At 55.3% G+C, this 21,350-nt stretch overlaps 6 pseudogenes; all 6 read left to right on the top strand.

Moving 5' to 3' along the window:
• The first annotated feature begins 48 nt into the window (after positions 1-48).
• Positions 49-2,468, top strand: LOC113879051 (annotated as a pseudogene).
• A 455-nt stretch (positions 2,469-2,923) lies between these two features.
• On the top strand, positions 2,924-4,084 carry LOC113879050 (annotated as a pseudogene).
• A 1,714-nt stretch (positions 4,085-5,798) lies between these two features.
• Positions 5,799-6,959, top strand: LOC113879049 (annotated as a pseudogene).
• A 1,713-nt stretch (positions 6,960-8,672) lies between these two features.
• Positions 8,673-9,833, top strand: LOC113879048 (annotated as a pseudogene).
• Positions 9,834-11,546: 1,713 nt separating this feature from the next.
• On the top strand, positions 11,547-13,966 carry LOC113879047 (annotated as a pseudogene).
• A 454-nt stretch (positions 13,967-14,420) lies between these two features.
• LOC113879046 lies at positions 14,421-16,839 on the top strand (annotated as a pseudogene).
• Positions 16,840-21,350: the final 4,511 nt, after the last annotated feature.

Here is a 21,350-nt window from a genome sequence, read left to right as displayed (position 1 = left end):
GCACAGGGCTCTAGCTTTCTGAGCTAAGGTCTTTGACCCAGCGCCGGGATGGACAAGGCCAGGGCGTGGCTCCCGGACCAAGGTCCGAACTTGGATGTGTCGCGGGAGGCACCAGGCGTGCCACTGGGACCGGAACCCAGCAACCCAGGCCGAATCTTGCCGCGGGACCCAGCCCAGAACGCCAGGAAAGCCTCTGACGAGGAAGGCGGTGAGCTGGTGCATCAGGACTGCCCACAGCCAAGGGCAGGTGAAGAGGCGGACTCTTCCTCACGTTCCCCTGTGGCCAAGAGACGGAAAGTGGACACCGAGGGCAAGAGAGGCAGGCAACGGGAAGTGGGTGAAGAGGAGGCCCAGAAGATGAGAACCCTCGTGGCTGCTATGAGCAAGGAGCAGCTGAACCGTTACGAAGTGTTTCGCCGCTCAGCCTTCCCCAAATCCACCATCAAACATCTGATCCAGGCCGTGGCCGGCACGCCGGTATCCCAGAACGTGGTCATTGCCATGTCTGGAATGGCCAAGGTCTTCGTCGGGGAGGTGGTGGAAGAGGCCTTAGACGTGTGTGAGAAGTGGGGCGAGAAGCCCCCACTCCAACCCAAGCATCTGAGGGAGGCTGTTCGCAGGCTACGCGAAAAGGGGCAGATGCCCAGCACTAAGCACAAGATCCTCTTCTTCTAGACCTGAGCCCGGAAGGGCCTGTTCCTGAGCAACCTGGCCCTCCGGCTGACCAGCCTCTTAACCCTCAGGCTTTATTTCACTGTGTTCCCCATACGGCACCCCTGCCCCATCTCCGAGGCAGCTCCTGCATCCCGTGGACATTGCCACCAGGATGGGACATAACCAGGATGGATCAACTGCCTCAAAGGGGAGAGAAGACATCCAGCACAACTTGAGCTATTCCTTTGAAAAGACCAGTAACACGCAGAAACATCTCTCACCCGGAGGCATATTGGGGAGAGACCCGAGACCCAGAGTCTAATTCTTTGAGAGACACGACCTGCCAGAACTCACCTGTGAGAACAGACCCCTGAAATGGCGCCTGCCTGTCTACCGGAGAAGCTGAATCCATACACTGTAACCACGCCTGATCGGGAACACCAGGCTCTGGTGGATTCACTTAGGGAATTCTAGCAAAGCCATCCAGCTGACATAAGAGCACCTCTGTGATATGCTGTCCAGGAGCCGGAAGCCCAGGGAATTCTTTCAAAGTCACTACGGGAGTGAAGCCTTGGTGTTCCTCGGCAGAGGCAAGGCCTTCCCGGAGGACACCAGACGACGATCTCTCACGCGGAGAGACGCCAGTGCGCTTCAGTGCCTTTCAGCCAACCACGTCTGGCCGTGGGCAAGACGAAGCCTAGGCCTCTGGAAGTAATGGGTTGTTTCCCAGGCGCCTGGGGCTGGCTCGGCCTTCAAAGGCCAGGGGATGGGATCCCCGAGCCATCCGCGGTCCCGGAAGGAAACCTCACAGAATCCTTCCATGGGTGGGGTGAAGGTGGGAGTGAGGGTCGGGGTGAGATCCCAGCCTTTGACCAAGTCACCCACTCACCAACTCCTGATCACATTTGGGCAGGTGGGGCCAGGCGACTGGATCAGGACCCTCTTGCAAAGAACCAGAGCTAAGAGCCTTGTACCAGAAAGGTGAGGAAGCAGTGAAGCGCTCCCAGGTAGATCCAGGAAGAGGCAAGCCTCTGTCCTGTCCACACGCGGTTGCTCCATTGGGCCGGAGGGCCTACCTCATGCCCCAGGTCATTTCAAGTCAAGAGACGGAGTCCAGGAGTTCAGATCTGGAAGAAAGCCTCCTGTCTTTGGGGGATGGCTGATCAGAAAGTCAGGGCCCCATGGACCTTCATTCCCCTGGCCTCTTCATTCCCATGGGGACCCTTCTACCCTGAGTTTCTCTCAAATGGGGTGTGGGCCCACAGGGCATGCTGTGCATACAGGACTCCTACCTCGAATCTGCTTTCCAAAGTGCTGGAAGTCAGCAGCAACCAAACGCCCCTCCAAGGGATGGGGATGAAAGGTGAATGGATCATGTGTGGCAACTGCTTAAGCAGGACTAGTACCGTCCGCCCTCAAAGGAAGTGAGTAATCAGGCCAAGTCCGGAAGGGCGGGTTGAACTCCAAAGGCATACTTACCACGGGAAAAGAACCAACGGGGAAATGGCCACAGATCTCAGCCGTCGCAGGATAGGGACACTGGGGAGAGACTTAAGCCCTGGTGACCCTGAAAACCTCTACCGAGGCCAGGGATTCAGACGGAGGAAGGGTGGACCACGCAGAGCAGAGAGCAGGTGGAGAGGCAGGAGGAGAGTAGGCCCGCCGACCTATTTTCATGCCTGTGCCTTGCGGGAGAGGATGGTCTGGGGCCACCCTGAAGTGGCAAGAAAGTCTCCCAGAGTAGTGAACTCTCTGGGCTTTCTGGATTAGCCATCACCCCACAAGACAGCCAGCCTGTTCTGAGGAGCAGCGGAGAGAGGACTTGGGCTCTTGGGCTGGCTCCTGGAAGGCTTTCAAAAGGCAGCTTTGAGAGAACAGGTCTTCTGAGGACATGTCTACATTTCCATTGTGGCTCAAGATGAACGGTTCAGAAACTGAGGCAGGAAGAATCCTGCGAGACTGCCAGCAGTCTGCCCCAGCATGCGGCCCTGGGAGGTAGACCTTGGCCCCGCCCCTTGCCTGGGGCAGTAGGAGGAGCCTCCCCCCCCCCCCCCTCCGCTGCGCGGGGGATACTGAGCCTTCATCTGACTTCCGGGTGGGCGTGGCTTCAGGCCTAGCCTTATATAAAGGGGCTGGTCCCAGGCCCCTTTCAGGCGGATCCTGCCTCTGAGGGGATTGCTGCTGAGTGTGTTTCTCTGCCTCGGACTCTGCATCAGGAAGGGCACAGGGCTCTAGCTTTCTGAGCTAAGGTCTTTGACCCAGCGCCGGGATGGACAAGGCCAGGGCGTGGCTCCCGGACCAAGGTCCGAACTTGGATGTGTCGCGGGAGGCACCAGGCGTGCCACTGGGACCGGAACCCAGCAACCCAGGCCGAATCTTGCCGCGGGACCCAGCCCAGAACGCCAGGAAAGCCTCTGACGAGGAAGGCGGTGAGCTGGTGCATCAGGACTGCCCACAGCCAAGGGCAGGTGAAGAGGCGGACTCTTCCTCACGTTCCCCTGTGGCCAAGAGACGGAAAGTGGACACCGAGGGCAAGAGAGGCAGGCAACGGGAAGTGGGTGAAGAGGAGGCCCAGAAGATGAGAACCCTCGTGGCTGCTATGAGCAAGGAGCAGCTGAACCGTTACGAAGTGTTTCGCCGCTCAGCCTTCCCCAAATCCACCATCAAACATCTGATCCAGGCCGTGGCCGGCACGCCGGTATCCCAGAACGTGGTCATTGCCATGTCTGGAATGGCCAAGGTCTTCGTCGGGGAGGTGGTGGAAGAGGCCTTAGACGTGTGTGAGAAGTGGGGCGAGAAGCCCCCACTCCAACCCAAGCATCTGAGGGAGGCTGTTCGCAGGCTACGCGAAAAGGGGCAGATGCCCAGCACTAAGCACAAGATCCTCTTCTTCTAGACCTGAGCCCGGAAGGGCCTGTTCCTGAGCAACCTGGCCCTCCGGCTGACCAGCCTCTTAACCCTCAGGCTTTATTTCACTGTGTTCCCCATACGGCACCCCTGCCCCATCTCCGAGGCAGCTCCTGCATCCCGTGGACATTGCCACCAGGATGGGACATAACCAGGATGGATCAACTGCCTCAAAGGGGAGAGAAGACATCCAGCACAACTTGAGCTATTCCTTTGAAAAGACCAGTAACACGCAGAAACATCTCTCACCCGGAGGCATATTGGGGAGAGACCCGAGACCCAGAGTCTAATTCTTTGAGAGACACGACCTGCCAGAACTCACCTGTGAGAACAGACCCCTGAAATGGCGCCTGCCTGTCTACCGGAGAAGCTGAATCCATACACTGTAACCACGCCTGATCGGGAACACCAGGCTCTGGTGGATTCACTTAGGGAATTCTAGCAAAGCCATCCAGCTGACATAAGAGCACCTCTGTGATATGCTGTCCAGGAGCCAGAAGCCCAGGGAATTCTTTCAAAGTCACTACGGGAGTGAAGCCTTGGTGTTCCTCGGCAGAGGCAAGGCCTTCCCGGAGGACACCAGACGACGATCTCTCACGCGGAGAGACGCCAGTGCGCTTCAGTGCCTTTCAGCCAACCACGTCTGGCCGTGGGCAAGACGAAGCCTAGGCCTCTGGAAGTAATGGGTTGTTTCCCAGGCGCCTGGGGCTGGCTCGGCCTTCAAAGGCCAGGGGATGGGATCCCCGAGCCATCCGCGGTCCCGGAAGGAAACCTCACAGAATCCTTCCATGGGTGGGGTGAAGGTGGGAGTGAGGGTCGGGGTGAGATCCCAGCCTTTGACCAAGTCACCCACTCACCAACTCCTGATCACATTTGGGCAGGTGGGGCCAGGCGACTGGATCAGGACCCTCTTGCAAAGAACCAGAGCTAAGAGCCTTGTACCAGAAAGGTGAGGAAGCAGTGAAGCGCTCCCAGGTAGATCCAGGAAGAGGCAAGCCTCTGTCCTGTCCACACGCGGTTGCTCCATTGGGCCGGAGGGCCTACCTCATGCCCCAGGTCATTTCAAGTCAAGAGACGGAGTCCAGGAGTTCAGATCTGGAAGAAAGCCTCCTGTCTTTGGGGGATGGCTGATCAGAAAGTCAGGGCCCCATGGACCTTCATTCCCCTGGCCTCTTCATTCCCATGGGGACCCTTCTACCCTGAGTTTCTCTCAAATGGGGTGTGGGCCCACAGGGCATGCTGTGCATACAGGACTCCTACCTCGAATCTGCTTTCCAAAGTGCTGGAAGTCAGCAGCAACCAAACGCCCCTCCAAGGGATGGGGATGAAAGGTGAATGGATCATGTGTGGCAACTGCTTAAGCAGGACTAGTACCGTCCGCCCTCAAAGGAAGTGAGTAATCAGGCCAAGTCCGGAAGGGCGGGTTGAACTCCAAAGGCATACTTACCACGGGAAAAGAACCAACGGGGAAATGGCCACAGATCTCAGCCGTCGCAGGATAGGGACACTGGGGAGAGACTTAAGCCCTGGTGACCCTGAAAACCTCTACCGAGGCCAGGGATTCAGACGGAGGAAGGGTGGACCACGCAGAGCAGAGAGCAGGTGGAGAGGCAGGAGGAGAGTAGGCCCGCCGACCTATTTTCATGCCTGTGCCTTGCGGGAGAGGATGGTCTGGGGCCACCCTGAAGTGGCAAGAAAGTCTCCCAGAGTAGTGAACTCTCTGGGCTTTCTGGATTAGCCATCACCCCACAAGACAGCCAGCCTGTTCTGAGGAGCAGCGGAGAGAGGACTTGGGCTCTTGGGCTGGCTCCTGGAAGGCTTTCAAAAGGCAGCTTTGAGAGAACAGGTCTTCTGAGGACATGTCTACATTTCCATTGTGGCTCAAGATGAACGGTTCAGAAACTGAGGCAGGAAGAATCCTGCGAGACTGCCAGCAGTCTGCCCCAGCATGCGGCCCTGGGAGGTAGACCTTGGCCCCGCCCCTTGCCTGGGGCAGTAGGAGGAGCCTCCCCCCCCCCCCCCTCCGCTGCGCGGGGGATACTGAGCCTTCATCTGACTTCCGGGTGGGCGTGGCTTCAGGCCTAGCCTTATATAAAGGGGCTGGTCCCAGGCCCCTTTCAGGCGGATCCTGCCTCTGAGGGGATTGCTGCTGAGTGTGTTTCTCTGCCTCGGACTCTGCATCAGGAAGGGCACAGGGCTCTAGCTTTCTGAGCTAAGGTCTTTGACCCAGCGCCGGGATGGACAAGGCCAGGGCGTGGCTCCCGGACCAAGGTCCGAACTTGGATGTGTCGCGGGAGGCACCAGGCGTGCCACTGGGACCGGAACCCAGCAACCCAGGCCGAATCTTGCCGCGGGACCCAGCCCAGAACGCCAGGAAAGCCTCTGACGAGGAAGGCGGTGAGCTGGTGCATCAGGACTGCCCACAGCCAAGGGCAGGTGAAGAGGCGGACTCTTCCTCACGTTCCCCTGTGGCCAAGAGACGGAAAGTGGACACCGAGGGCAAGAGAGGCAGGCAACGGGAAGTGGGTGAAGAGGAGGCCCAGAAGATGAGAACCCTCGTGGCTGCTATGAGCAAGGAGCAGCTGAACCGTTACGAAGTGTTTCGCCGCTCAGCCTTCCCCAAATCCACCATCAAACATCTGATCCAGGCCGTGGCCGGCACGCCGGTATCCCAGAACGTGGTCATTGCCATGTCTGGAATGGCCAAGGTCTTCGTCGGGGAGGTGGTGGAAGAGGCCTTAGACGTGTGTGAGAAGTGGGGCGAGAAGCCCCCACTCCAACCCAAGCATCTGAGGGAGGCTGTTCGCAGGCTACGCGAAAAGGGGCAGATGCCCAGCACTAAGCACAAGATCCTCTTCTTCTAGACCTGAGCCCGGAAGGGCCTGTTCCTGAGCAACCTGGCCCTCCGGCTGACCAGCCTCTTAACCCTCAGGCTTTATTTCACTGTGTTCCCCATACGGCACCCCTGCCCCATCTCCGAGGCAGCTCCTGCATCCCGTGGACATTGCCACCAGGATGGGACATAACCAGGATGGATCAACTGCCTCAAAGGGGAGAGAAGACATCCAGCACAACTTGAGCTATTCCTTTGAAAAGACCAGTAACACGCAGAAACATCTCTCACCCGGAGGCATATTGGGGAGAGACCCGAGACCCAGAGTCTAATTCTTTGAGAGACACGACCTGCCAGAACTCACCTGTGAGAACAGACCCCTGAAATGGCGCCTGCCTGTCTACCGGAGAAGCTGAATCCATACACTGTAACCACGCCTGATCGGGAACACCAGGCTCTGGTGGATTCACTTAGGGAATTCTAGCAAAGCCATCCAGCTGACATAAGAGCACCTCTGTGATATGCTGTCCAGGAGCCAGAAGCCCAGGGAATTCTTTCAAAGTCACTACGGGAGTGAAGCCTTGGTGTTCCTCGGCAGAGGCAAGGCCTTCCCGGAGGACACCAGACGACGATCTCTCACGCGGAGAGACGCCAGTGCGCTTCAGTGCCTTTCAGCCAACCACGTCTGGCCGTGGGCAAGACGAAGCCTAGGCCTCTGGAAGTAATGGGTTGTTTCCCAGGCGCCTGGGGCTGGCTCGGCCTTCAAAGGCCAGGGGATGGGATCCCCGAGCCATCCGCGGTCCCGGAAGGAAACCTCACAGAATCCTTCCATGGGTGGGGTGAAGGTGGGAGTGAGGGTCGGGGTGAGATCCCAGCCTTTGACCAAGTCACCCACTCACCAACTCCTGATCACATTTGGGCAGGTGGGGCCAGGCGACTGGATCAGGACCCTCTTGCAAAGAACCAGAGCTAAGAGCCTTGTACCAGAAAGGTGAGGAAGCAGTGAAGCGCTCCCAGGTAGATCCAGGAAGAGGCAAGCCTCTGTCCTGTCCACACGCGGTTGCTCCATTGGGCCGGAGGGCCTACCTCATGCCCCAGGTCATTTCAAGTCAAGAGACGGAGTCCAGGAGTTCAGATCTGGAAGAAAGCCTCCTGTCTTTGGGGGATGGCTGATCAGAAAGTCAGGGCCCCATGGACCTTCATTCCCCTGGCCTCTTCATTCCCATGGGGACCCTTCTACCCTGAGTTTCTCTCAAATGGGGTGTGGGCCCACAGGGCATGCTGTGCATACAGGACTCCTACCTCGAATCTGCTTTCCAAAGTGCTGGAAGTCAGCAGCAACCAAACGCCCCTCCAAGGGATGGGGATGAAAGGTGAATGGATCATGTGTGGCAACTGCTTAAGCAGGACTAGTACCGTCCGCCCTCAAAGGAAGTGAGTAATCAGGCCAAGTCCGGAAGGGCGGGTTGAACTCCAAAGGCATACTTACCACGGGAAAAGAACCAACGGGGAAATGGCCACAGATCTCAGCCGTCGCAGGATAGGGACACTGGGGAGAGACTTAAGCCCTGGTGACCCTGAAAACCTCTACCGAGGCCAGGGATTCAGACGGAGGAAGGGTGGACCACGCAGAGCAGAGAGCAGGTGGAGAGGCAGGAGGAGAGTAGGCCCGCCGACCTATTTTCATGCCTGTGCCTTGCGGGAGAGGATGGTCTGGGGCCACCCTGAAGTGGCAAGAAAGTCTCCCAGAGTAGTGAACTCTCTGGGCTTTCTGGATTAGCCATCACCCCACAAGACAGCCAGCCTGTTCTGAGGAGCAGCGGAGAGAGGACTTGGGCTCTTGGGCTGGCTCCTGGAAGGCTTTCAAAAGGCAGCTTTGAGAGAACAGGTCTTCTGAGGACATGTCTACATTTCCATTGTGGCTCAAGATGAACGGTTCAGAAACTGAGGCAGGAAGAATCCTGCGAGACTGCCAGCAGTCTGCCCCAGCATGCGGCCCTGGGAGGTAGACCTTGGCCCCGCCCCTTGCCTGGGGCAGTAGGAGGAGCCTCCCCCCCCCCCCCTCCGCTGCGCGGGGGATACTGAGCCTTCATCTGACTTCCGGGTGGGCGTGGCTTCAGGCCTAGCCTTATATAAAGGGGCTGGTCCCAGGCCCCTTTCAGGCGGATCCTGCCTCTGAGGGGATTGCTGCTGAGTGTGTTTCTCTGCCTCGGACTCTGCATCAGGAAGGGCACAGGGCTCTAGCTTTCTGAGCTAAGGTCTTTGACCCAGCGCCGGGATGGACAAGGCCAGGGCGTGGCTCCCGGACCAAGGTCCGAACTTGGATGTGTCGCGGGAGGCACCAGGCGTGCCACTGGGACCGGAACCCAGCAACCCAGGCCGAATCTTGCCGCGGGACCCAGCCCAGAACGCCAGGAAAGCCTCTGACGAGGAAGGCGGTGAGCTGGTGCATCAGGACTGCCCACAGCCAAGGGCAGGTGAAGAGGCGGACTCTTCCTCACGTTCCCCTGTGGCCAAGAGACGGAAAGTGGACACCGAGGGCAAGAGAGGCAGGCAACGGGAAGTGGGTGAAGAGGAGGCCCAGAAGATGAGAACCCTCGTGGCTGCTATGAGCAAGGAGCAGCTGAACCGTTACGAAGTGTTTCGCCGCTCAGCCTTCCCCAAATCCACCATCAAACATCTGATCCAGGCCGTGGCCGGCACGCCGGTATCCCAGAACGTGGTCATTGCCATGTCTGGAATGGCCAAGGTCTTCGTCGGGGAGGTGGTGGAAGAGGCCTTAGACGTGTGTGAGAAGTGGGGCGAGAAGCCCCCACTCCAACCCAAGCATCTGAGGGAGGCTGTTCGCAGGCTACGCGAAAAGGGGCAGATGCCCAGCACTAAGCACAAGATCCTCTTCTTCTAGACCTGAGCCCGGAAGGGCCTGTTCCTGAGCAACCTGGCCCTCCGGCTGACCAGCCTCTTAACCCTCAGGCTTTATTTCACTGTGTTCCCCATACGGCACCCCTGCCCCATCTCCGAGGCAGCTCCTGCATCCCGTGGACATTGCCACCAGGATGGGACATAACCAGGATGGATCAACTGCCTCAAAGGGGAGAGAAGACATCCAGCACAACTTGAGCTATTCCTTTGAAAAGACCAGTAACACGCAGAAACATCTCTCACCCGGAGGCATATTGGGGAGAGACCCGAGACCCAGAGTCTAATTCTTTGAGAGACACGACCTGCCAGAACTCACCTGTGAGAACAGACCCCTGAAATGGCGCCTGCCTGTCTACCGGAGAAGCTGAATCCATACACTGTAACCACGCCTGATCGGGAACACCAGGCTCTGGTGGATTCACTTAGGGAATTCTAGCAAAGCCATCCAGCTGACATAAGAGCACCTCTGTGATATGCTGTCCAGGAGCCAGAAGCCCAGGGAATTCTTTCAAAGTCACTACGGGAGTGAAGCCTTGGTGTTCCTCGGCAGAGGCAAGGCCTTCCCGGAGGACACCAGACGACGATCTCTCACGCGGAGAGACGCCAGTGCGCTTCAGTGCCTTTCAGCCAACCACGTCTGGCCGTGGGCAAGACGAAGCCTAGGCCTCTGGAAGTAATGGGTTGTTTCCCAGGCGCCTGGGGCTGGCTCGGCCTTCAAAGGCCAGGGGATGGGATCCCCGAGCCATCCGCGGTCCCGGAAGGAAACCTCACAGAATCCTTCCATGGGTGGGGTGAAGGTGGGAGTGAGGGTCGGGGTGAGATCCCAGCCTTTGACCAAGTCACCCACTCACCAACTCCTGATCACATTTGGGCAGGTGGGGCCAGGCGACTGGATCAGGACCCTCTTGCAAAGAACCAGAGCTAAGAGCCTTGTACCAGAAAGGTGAGGAAGCAGTGAAGCGCTCCCAGGTAGATCCAGGAAGAGGCAAGCCTCTGTCCTGTCCACACGCGGTTGCTCCATTGGGCCGGAGGGCCTACCTCATGCCCCAGGTCATTTCAAGTCAAGAGACGGAGTCCAGGAGTTCAGATCTGGAAGAAAGCCTCCTGTCTTTGGGGGATGGCTGATCAGAAAGTCAGGGCCCCATGGACCTTCATTCCCCTGGCCTCTTCATTCCCATGGGGACCCTTCTACCCTGAGTTTCTCTCAAATGGGGTGTGGGCCCACAGGGCATGCTGTGCATACAGGACTCCTACCTCGAATCTGCTTTCCAAAGTGCTGGAAGTCAGCAGCAACCAAACGCCCCTCCAAGGGATGGGGATGAAAGGTGAATGGATCATGTGTGGCAACTGCTTAAGCAGGACTAGTACCGTCCGCCCTCAAAGGAAGTGAGTAATCAGGCCAAGTCCGGAAGGGCGGGTTGAACTCCAAAGGCATACTTACCACGGGAAAAGAACCAACGGGGAAATGGCCACAGATCTCAGCCGTCGCAGGATAGGGACACTGGGGAGAGACTTAAGCCCTGGTGACCCTGAAAACCTCTACCGAGGCCAGGGATTCAGACGGAGGAAGGGTGGACCACGCAGAGCAGAGAGCAGGTGGAGAGGCAGGAGGAGAGTAGGCCCGCCGACCTATTTTCATGCCTGTGCCTTGCGGGAGAGGATGGTCTGGGGCCACCCTGAAGTGGCAAGAAAGTCTCCCAGAGTAGTGAACTCTCTGGGCTTTCTGGATTAGCCATCACCCCACAAGACAGCCAGCCTGTTCTGAGGAGCAGCGGAGAGAGGACTTGGGCTCTTGGGCTGGCTCCTGGAAGGCTTTCAAAAGGCAGCTTTGAGAGAACAGGTCTTCTGAGGACATGTCTACATTTCCATTGTGGCTCAAGATGAACGGTTCAGAAACTGAGGCAGGAAGAATCCTGCGAGACTGCCAGCAGTCTGCCCCAGCATGCGGCCCTGGGAGGTAGACCTTGGCCCCGCCCCTTGCCTGGGGCAGTAGGAGGAGCCTCCCCCCCCCCCCCTCCGCTGCGCGGGGGATACTGAGCCTTCATCTGACTTCCGGGTGGGCGTGGCTTCAGGCCTAGCCTTATATAAAGGGGCTGGTCCCAGGCCCCTTTCAGGCGGATCCTGCCTCTGAGGGGATTGCTGCTGAGTGTGTTTCTCTGCCTCGGACTCTGCATCAGGAAGGGCACAGGGCTCTAGCTTTCTGAGCTAAGGTCTTTGACCCAGCGCCGGGATGGACAAGGCCAGGGCGTGGCTCCCGGACCAAGGTCCGAACTTGGATGTGTCGCGGGAGGCACCAGGCGTGCCACTGGGACCGGAACCCAGCAACCCAGGCCGAATCTTGCCGCGGGACCCAGCCCAGAACGCCAGGAAAGCCTCTGACGAGGAAGGCGGTGAGCTGGTGCATCAGGACTGCCCACAGCCAAGGGCAGGTGAAGAGGCGGACTCTTCCTCACGTTCCCCTGTGGCCAAGAGACGGAAAGTGGACACCGAGGGCAAGAGAGGCAGGCAACGGGAAGTGGGTGAAGAGGAGGCCCAGAAGATGAGAACCCTCGTGGCTGCTATGAGCAAGGAGCAGCTGAACCGTTACGAAGTGTTTCGCCGCTCAGCCTTCCCCAAATCCACCATCAAACATCTGATCCAGGCCGTGGCCGGCACGCCGGTATCCCAGAACGTGGTCATTGCCATGTCTGGAATGGCCAAGGTCTTCGTCGGGGAGGTGGTGGAAGAGGCCTTAGACGTGTGTGAGAAGTGGGGCGAGAAGCCCCCACTCCAACCCAAGCATCTGAGGGAGGCTGTTCGCAGGCTACGCGAAAAGGGGCAGATGCCCAGCACTAAGCACAAGATCCTCTTCTTCTAGACCTGAGCCCGGAAGGGCCTGTTCCTGAGCAACCTGGCCCTCCGGCTGACCAGCCTCTTAACCCTCAGGCTTTATTTCACTGTGTTCCCCATACGGCACCCCTGCCCCATCTCCGAGGCAGCTCCTGCATCCCGTGGACATTGCCACCAGGATGGGACATAACCAGGATGGATCAACTGCCTCAAAGGGGAGAGAAGACATCCAGCACAACTTGAGCTATTCCTTTGAAAAGACCAGTAACACGCAGAAACATCTCTCACCCGGAGGCATATTGGGGAGAGACCCGAGACCCAGAGTCTAATTCTTTGAGAGACACGACCTGCCAGAACTCACCTGTGAGAACAGACCCCTGAAATGGCGCCTGCCTGTCTACCGGAGAAGCTGAATCCATACACTGTAACCACGCCTGATCGGGAACACCAGGCTCTGGTGGATTCACTTAGGGAATTCTAGCAAAGCCATCCAGCTGACATAAGAGCACCTCTGTGATATGCTGTCCAGGAGCCGGAAGCCCAGGGAATTCTTTCAAAGTCACTACGGGAGTGAAGCCTTGGTGTTCCTCGGCAGAGGCAAGGCCTTCCCGGAGGACACCAGACGACGATCTCTCACGCGGAGAGACGCCAGTGCGCTTCAGTGCCTTTCAGCCAACCACGTCTGGCCGTGGGCAAGACGAAGCCTAGGCCTCTGGAAGTAATGGGTTGTTTCCCAGGCGCCTGGGGCTGGCTCGGCCTTCAAAGGCCAGGGGATGGGATCCCCGAGCCATCCGCGGTCCCGGAAGGAAACCTCACAGAATCCTTCCATGGGTGGGGTGAAGGTGGGAGTGAGGGTCGGGGTGAGATCCCAGCCTTTGACCAAGTCACCCACTCACCAACTCCTGATCACATTTGGGCAGGTGGGGCCAGGCGACTGGATCAGGACCCTCTTGCAAAGAACCAGAGCTAAGAGCCTTGTACCAGAAAGGTGAGGAAGCAGTGAAGCGCTCCCAGGTAGATCCAGGAAGAGGCAAGCCTCTGTCCTGTCCACACGCGGTTGCTCCATTGGGCCGGAGGGCCTACCTCATGCCCCAGGTCATTTCAAGTCAAGAGACGGAGTCCAGGAGTTCAGATCTGGAAGAAAGCCTCCTGTCTTTGGGGGATGGCTGATCAGAAAGTCAGGGCCCCATGGACCTTCATTCCCCTGGCCTCTTCATTCCCATGGGGACCCTTCTACCCTGAGTTTCTCTCAAATGGGGTGTGGGCCCACAGGGCATGCTGTGCATACAGGACTCCTACCTCGAATCTGCTTTCCAAAGTGCTGGAAGTCAGCAGCAACCAAACGCCCCTCCAAGGGATGGGGATGAAAGGTGAATGGATCATGTGTGGCAACTGCTTAAGCAGGACTAGTACCGTCCGCCCTCAAAGGAAGTGAGTAATCAGGCCAAGTCCGGAAGGGCGGGTTGAACTCCAAAGGCATACTTACCACGGGAAAAGAACCAACGGGGAAATGGCCACAGATCTCAGCCGTCGCAGGATAGGGACACTGGGGAGAGACTTAAGCCCTGGTGACCCTGAAAACCTCTACCGAGGCCAGGGATTCAGACGGAGGAAGGGTGGACCACGCAGAGCAGAGAGCAGGTGGAGAGGCAGGAGGAGAGTAGGCCCGCCGACCTATTTTCATGCCTGTGCCTTGCGGGAGAGGATGGTCTGGGGCCACCCTGAAGTGGCAAGAAAGTCTCCCAGAGTAGTGAACTCTCTGGGCTTTCTGGATTAGCCATCACCCCACAAGACAGCCAGCCTGTTCTGAGGAGCAGCGGAGAGAGGACTTGGGCTCTTGGGCTGGCTCCTGGAAGGCTTTCAAAAGGCAGCTTTGAGAGAACAGGTCTTCTGAGGACATGTCTACATTTCCATTGTGGCTCAAGATGAACGGTTCAGAAACTGAGGCAGGAAGAATCCTGCGAGACTGCCAGCAGTCTGCCCCAGCATGCGGCCCTGGGAGGTAGACCTTGGCCCCGCCCCTTGCCTGGGGCAGTAGGAGGAGCCTCCCCCCCCCCCCCTCCGCTGCGCGGGGGATACTGAGCCTTCATCTGACTTCCGGGTGGGCGTGGCTTCAGGCCTAGCCTTATATAAAGGGGCTGGTCCCAGGCCCCTTTCAGGCGGATCCTGCCTCTGAGGGGATTGCTGCTGAGTGTGTTTCTCTGCCTCGGACTCTGCATCAGGAAGGGCACAGGGCTCTAGCTTTCTGAGCTAAGGTCTTTGACCCAGCGCCGGGATGGACAAGGCCAGGGCGTGGCTCCCGGACCAAGGTCCGAACTTGGATGTGTCGCGGGAGGCACCAGGCGTGCCACTGGGACCGGAACCCAGCAACCCAGGCCGAATCTTGCCGCGGGACCCAGCCCAGAACGCCAGGAAAGCCTCTGACGAGGAAGGCGGTGAGCTGGTGCATCAGGACTGCCCACAGCCAAGGGCAGGTGAAGAGGCGGACTCTTCCTCACGTTCCCCTGTGGCCAAGAGACGGAAAGTGGACACCGAGGGCAAGAGAGGCAGGCAACGGGAAGTGGGTGAAGAGGAGGCCCAGAAGATGAGAACCCTCGTGGCTGCTATGAGCAAGGAGCAGCTGAACCGTTACGAAGTGTTTCGCCGCTCAGCCTTCCCCAAATCCACCATCAAACATCTGATCCAGGCCGTGGCCGGCACGCCGGTATCCCAGAACGTGGTCATTGCCATGTCTGGAATGGCCAAGGTCTTCGTCGGGGAGGTGGTGGAAGAGGCCTTAGACGTGTGTGAGAAGTGGGGCGAGAAGCCCCCACTCCAACCCAAGCATCTGAGGGAGGCTGTTCGCAGGCTACGCGAAAAGGGGCAGATGCCCAGCACTAAGCACAAGATCCTCTTCTTCTAGACCTGAGCCCGGAAGGGCCTGTTCCTGAGCAACCTGGCCCTCCGGCTGACCAGCCTCTTAACCCTCAGGCTTTATTTCACTGTGTTCCCCATACGGCACCCCTGCCCCATCTCCGAGGCAGCTCCTGCATCCCGTGGACATTGCCACCAGGATGGGACATAACCAGGATGGATCAACTGCCTCAAAGGGGAGAGAAGACATCCAGCACAACTTGAGCTATTCCTTTGAAAAGACCAGTAACACGCAGAAACATCTCTCACCCGGAGGCATATTGGGGAGAGACCCGAGACCCAGAGTCTAATTCTTTGAGAGACACGACCTGCCAGAACTCACCTGTGAGAACAGACCCCTGAAATGGCGCCTGCCTGTCTACCGGAGAAGCTGAATCCATACACTGTAACCACGCCTGATCGGGAACACCAGGCTCTGGTGGATTCACTTAGGGAATTCTAGCAAAGCCATCCAGCTGACATAAGAGCACCTCTGTGATATGCTGTCCAGGAGCCGGAAGCCCAGGGAATTCTTTCAAAGTCACTACGGGAGTGAAGCCTTGGTGTTCCTCGGCAGAGGCAAGGCCTTCCCGGAGGACACCAGACGACGATCTCTCACGCGGAGAGACGCCAGTGCGCTTCAGTGCCTTTCAGCCAACCACGTCTGGCCGTGGGCAAGACGAAGCCTAGGCCTCTGGAAGTAATGGGTTGTTTCCCAGGCGCCTGGGGCTGGCTCGGCCTTCAAAGGCCAGGGGATGGGATCCCCGAGCCATCCGCGGTCCCGGAAGGAAACCTCACAGAATCCTTCCATGGGTGGGGTGAAGGTGGGAGTGAGGGTCGGGGTGAGATCCCAGCCTTTGACCAAGTCACCCACTCACCAACTCCTGATCACATTTGGGCAGGTGGGGCCAGGCGACTGGATCAGGACCCTCTTGCAAAGAACCAGAGCTAAGAGCCTTGTACCAGAAAGGTGAGGAAGCAGTGAAGCGCTCCCAGGTAGATCCAGGAAGAGGCAAGCCTCTGTCCTGTCCACACGCGGTTGCTCCATTGGGCCGGAGGGCCTACCTCATGCCCCAGGTCATTTCAAGTCAAGAGACGGAGTCCAGGAGTTCAGATCTGGAAGAAAGCCTCCTGTCTTTGGGGGATGGCTGATCAGAAAGTCAGGGCCCCATGGACCTTCATTCCCCTGGCCTCTTCATTCCCATGGGGACCCTTCTACCCTGAGTTTCTCTCAAATGGGGTGTGGGCCCACAGGGCATGCTGTGCATACAGGACTCCTACCTCGAATCTGCTTTCCAAAGTGCTGGAAGTCAGCAGCAACCAAACGCCCCTCCAAGGGATGGGGATGAAAGGTGAATGGATCATGTGTGGCAACTGCTTAAGCAGGACTAGTACCGTCCGCCCTCAAAGGAAGTGAGTAATCAGGCCAAGTCCGGAAGGGCGGGTTGAACTCCAAAGGCATACTTACCACGGGAAAAGAACCAACGGGGAAATGGCCACAGATCTCAGCCGTCGCAGGATAGGGACACTGGGGAGAGACTTAAGCCCTGGTGACCCTGAAAACCTCTACCGAGGCCAGGGATTCAGACGGAGGAAGGGTGGACCACGCAGAGCAGAGAGCAGGTGGAGAGGCAGGAGGAGAGTAGGCCCGCCGACCTATTTTCATGCCTGTGCCTTGCGGGAGAGGATGGTCTGGGGCCACCCTGAAGTGGCAAGAAAGTCTCCCAGAGTAGTGAACTCTCTGGGCTTTCTGGATTAGCCATCACCCCACAAGACAGCCAGCCTGTTCTGAGGAGCAGCGGAGAGAGGATTTGGGCTTTTGGGCTGCCTGCTGGAAAGCTTTCAAAAGGCAGCTTTGAGAGACAGGTCTTCTGAGGACACGTCTAGATTTCCATCGTGGCCTAAGTTGAAGGGTTCAGAAACTTGGCAGACTGCTGGGGCTGGCCCCCTGCCGCCCAGGGCGGTACACCCCGGCTCCGCCCCTTGCCTGGGGCAGTGGGAGGGGCCTATTCCCCCACTGTGCAGGGTTGGCTGAGGAGTTTAGCCGACTTTCAGGCAGGCGTGGCTTCAGGGCCCCAGACCCTCATATACAGGGGCTGGGCCCAGGCATGTCTTAGGCGGATCCTTCTTTTGCGGATGCTGAGGCTGAGGGTGTTTCTTTCCCACTGATTTTGCCTCAGGGAGGACCCAGAGCCAGAGCTTTCTGAGCTAGGGGACTTGGTACCAGCGCTGGGATGGAGAAGGCCAGTGTGTCTGGGAAGAACCAGGCGTACCCCCAGGCTCGGACCCCAGCTACCCAGACCGTATCCTGCTGCAGGACTCAACCCAGGAAGCCAGGGAGTCTTCTGACGAAGAAGGTGGGGAGCTCAGGCGTCAGGACTACCCGCAGCCAAGAGCAGGTGAAAAGGCGGACTCCTCCTCATGTCCTCTGCGGCCAAGAGACAAAAAGTGGACACTGAGGGCAAGAAAGCCAGGCAATGGGAAGTGGACGAAGAGGAGGCCCAGAAGATGAGAACTGTCGTGTTTGTTATGAGGGAGCAGCTGAACTGTTACGAAGTGTGTTGCCGCTCAGGCTTCCCCAAGGCCACTATCCAACATCTGAACCAGGCAGTGGCTGGCACGCCGGTGTCCCGATTTTAATCATAGCCATGTCCGGAATGGCCAAGGTCTTCATCAGGGAGGTGGTGGAAGAGGCCCTGTTCCTGTTTGAGAAGTGAAGCAAGACGCCCCCACTCCAACCCAAGCATCTGAGGGAGCCGCAGGCTCGGCGAAAAGATGCAGATGCCCAGCACCAAGCACAAGAAGGTCCTCTTCTTCTAGGCCTGAGTCCGGAAGGGCCTATTTCCGAGGAACCAGGCCCCTGGCTCACCAGCCTCTTAACCCTCAGGCTTTCATTCCACCCATGTCTCCCACTTCTCATCCATCCCTGAGGCAATTTCCATACCCAGTAACCTTTAGTTTGCCCAAAGAATGAAACAGTGTGTGTGCTCACAGGAGAAACTATGAGCACACCTAGGTTCGGTGCTAGAATGTTCCAAATTTTGGAATCATTTGTTACCTGATGCATCCTGGGGCATCAGGAAGAAAGATCATTAAACCAGGGAGTGGTATGTCCTGACCGGGTTTTAGGAGACAAGTAGTGTGGGCCCTCGGAGGAAATGAGTCGTCTGGTCAAGGTGAGATCTGCTTGTTAAGCTCCAAAGGCAAACGTTCAAAGGTAACTAAACCAGTCTGTGGTTGCAGACACCCCATTGCTGTCCCTGGCAAACTTGCATGTTAGTCATGTTCACAGCCTGAACAATCCTTTTTCATGGTTGCCTGCATGACCATTTCATCAGAATTATTGTGCTCTCATCTTTTTCTGAGTTGCATGGAAAATGACCTATGTAGAGAGTCTTGTTTTAGATGGTGAAGACACTTTGTAGCTCTATTTTTCCTCATGGAAGTACAATATAATATAGAACAGTAGAAAGTCCTCTAACGTTAGTGCTTAGTTGGAACTGAATGGTGCTCAGAACCATGGCTTTTCACATAGTTTGCCTTGGATGGAGGAGGCAGTTGAACTGAACTGGGCTTTGCTTTTTTTCTCTGCAACATTTGTGCTACCACATTAGTTCTACCTATTTGCTGAATATAATCCAAATAATAAAGAGATATGAATGAGTATATGATATAGGGAATAGAAAGCAGACTCAATGGGAGCAAGGAAAGACCTTTATACTGGTGTTTCAAAGACTGAGACTGGCATGAAGAGTCACTATCTTCCTTAATATAGTGGCCAAGAAAAAGTACATATTTCTTTTAGCTCTGGAAGTGCAAATTACCAAATTCCTTTTGTGCAGATTTTAAAACATGAAGTTGATTATTATTATTATTTTCTGATGTAATCCATACAGCTTGCATCTACTCAAACAAATGTTTTAGACCATTAATATTTATCTCTTGCCTACAAATCTGTCCTTATTTGAATAAACATCTGTTGATTATTTGCCAAGACTAATAACTTCAGATATGCAGATGACACCACCCTTATGGCAGAAAGTGAAGAGGAACTAAAAAGCCTCTTGATGAAAGTGAAAGTGGAGAATGAAAACGTTGGCTTAAAGCTCAACATTCAGAAGAGGAAGATCATGGCATCTGATCCCATCACTTCATGGGAAATAGAAAAACAGTGGAAACAGTGTCAGACTTTATTTTTTGGGACTCCAAAATCACTGCAGATGGTGATTGCAGCCATGAAATTAAAAGACGCTTACTCCTTGCAAGAAAGGTTATGACCAACCTAGATGGCATATTGAAAAGCAGAGACATTACTTTGCCAACAAAGGTCTGTCTAGTCAAGGCTATGGTTTTTCCAGTGGTCATGTATGGATGTGAGAGTTGGACTGTGAGGAAAGCTGGGCGCTGAAGAATTGATGCTTTTGAATTGTGGTGTTGGGGAAGACTCTTGAGAGTCCCTTGGACTGCAAGGAGATCCAACCAGTCCAATCTGAAGGAGATCAGCCCTGGGATTTCTTTGGAAGGAATGATGCTAAAGCTGAAACTCCAGTACTTTGGCCACCTCATGTGAAGAGTTGACTCATTGGAAAAGACTCTGATGCTGGGAGGCATTGGGGGCAGGAGGAGAAGTGGACAACAGAGGATGAGATGACTGGATGGCATCACTGACTTGATGGATGTGAGTCTGAGTGAACTCTGGGAGTTGGTGATGGACAGGGAGGCCTGGCGTGCTGTGATTCATGGGGTGGCAAAGAGTCGGACATGACTGAGCAACTGAACTGAACTGAACTGAAGCACTGAGAATACAATATAAATAAAATATGGTTAAATAATGATTTACTATATTCAAGTAGCATGTAAAAGATAAATTGCATATTTGATTTTGTGGGTGAAGTCAGAAGAGTCAAAGACTGAAAGGTAGAGAAAGGGGAGATAATACAAAAGAATGTTCCAGTAAAGAGAAAGAGAGCATATATAGTCATAGCATAGTGTGTGGGAGTGGTCAAACCAGTCAATTTTAAGGGAAACCAACCCTGAATACTCATTGGAGGAACTGCTGCTGAAGCTCCAGTATTTTCATCACCTGATGGAAACAATCCACTCATTGGAAAAGACCCTGATGCTAGGAAAGATTGAAGGCAGAAGGAGAAGAGGGCATCAGAGGATGAGAAGACTGGATGGCATCACTGATGCAATGGACATTAACTTGGGAAAGCTTCAGGAGATGGTGAGGGACAGGAGGGCCTGGTGTGCTGCAGTCCATGGGGTTGCAAAGAAACATGACCGGGCAATTGAACAACAACAAGAGGTGATGAGCTTGGATGACCCTCGTTATTTCAGCCTTAACAACCTCTCCAACCTCTGTCATCTGCTACAGTTCCCTCAAATGCAGGCATTTTTTCAGTCTCAGGAGTCTTCTCACTTTGAAGCATTCATATATGCTGCATTTCTGTCTGAAAAGTTTATTTCACCTGACTCTTCTTTCTTGCCTTTGTCCACACATAATCATGCTTGGAAATCTGCTTCCTCTCATTTCCCAGATTAAGTTCAATTCAGAAAGACCTTCCTTACACCTCTGACCTACTTAAAAACTGTGGGCTTCCACTTGTTATCCTTATTTTAATTTTTTTTGCATGATATTTGTCACAACTTAGAAGTATATAAATGATTTATAATGCACATAATCTATCATTATTTTTGTTATCTTGGTTTTTGCTTTCCTCGTTGACTTAAAATTCCCAATCAAGTTCCTAGAATGTTTTTAGTCTCCTCAGTGTATTTCAGAATTCTATTAGTATTACTCTCTTCAGATTCTGGTGCCCAGAGGAGAAATCAAGTTTAAGTATGAAATTTAGGATTATGTTTATAAAGATAAAATTTTAAATCCAGGAGAAGGGGCGAAATCACCTAGGAAGAAAATAAAAGGGTCAAGAGAACTCATGACATAGCTTGAGATCATGTAGGCTCTAGTGGGAGATGGGTGAGGTCCAGCTTGGATATTAACTGGCTAACAAGCCAGGATGTCTTAACCTGATTTGATTTCTTCTCTGTGATCTAGACTAGCACATCAAAAACTCTTATCTAATAATCACGTCTGCTTGTCAAAAAGGTACCTCAATATCCATGTGTCCGAAGCTCAATTCCTGGTCTTCTCACCAAATAAATTTTTTCCTCCCTATGTGTCCTTCTTACCACACAGTCACTATGCCAGTCAGAAATGTGGGTTATTTTTGACTCCTCTTTTTCTGTCATCTCTATTCATACATTCAGTTCAGTTCAGTTCAGTTGCTCAGTCGTGTCCAACTCTTTGCGA

The sequence above is a fragment of the Bos indicus x Bos taurus genome, chromosome 20 (genome assembly GCF_003369695.1).
Source record: "Bos indicus x Bos taurus breed Angus x Brahman F1 hybrid chromosome 20, Bos_hybrid_MaternalHap_v2.0, whole genome shotgun sequence".
In the NCBI taxonomy this organism is placed as follows: Eukaryota; Metazoa; Chordata; class Mammalia; order Artiodactyla; family Bovidae; genus Bos; species Bos indicus x Bos taurus.
Note: the sequence above shows the minus strand (reverse complement) of the source record. Positions and strands in the feature narration are given on the sequence as shown.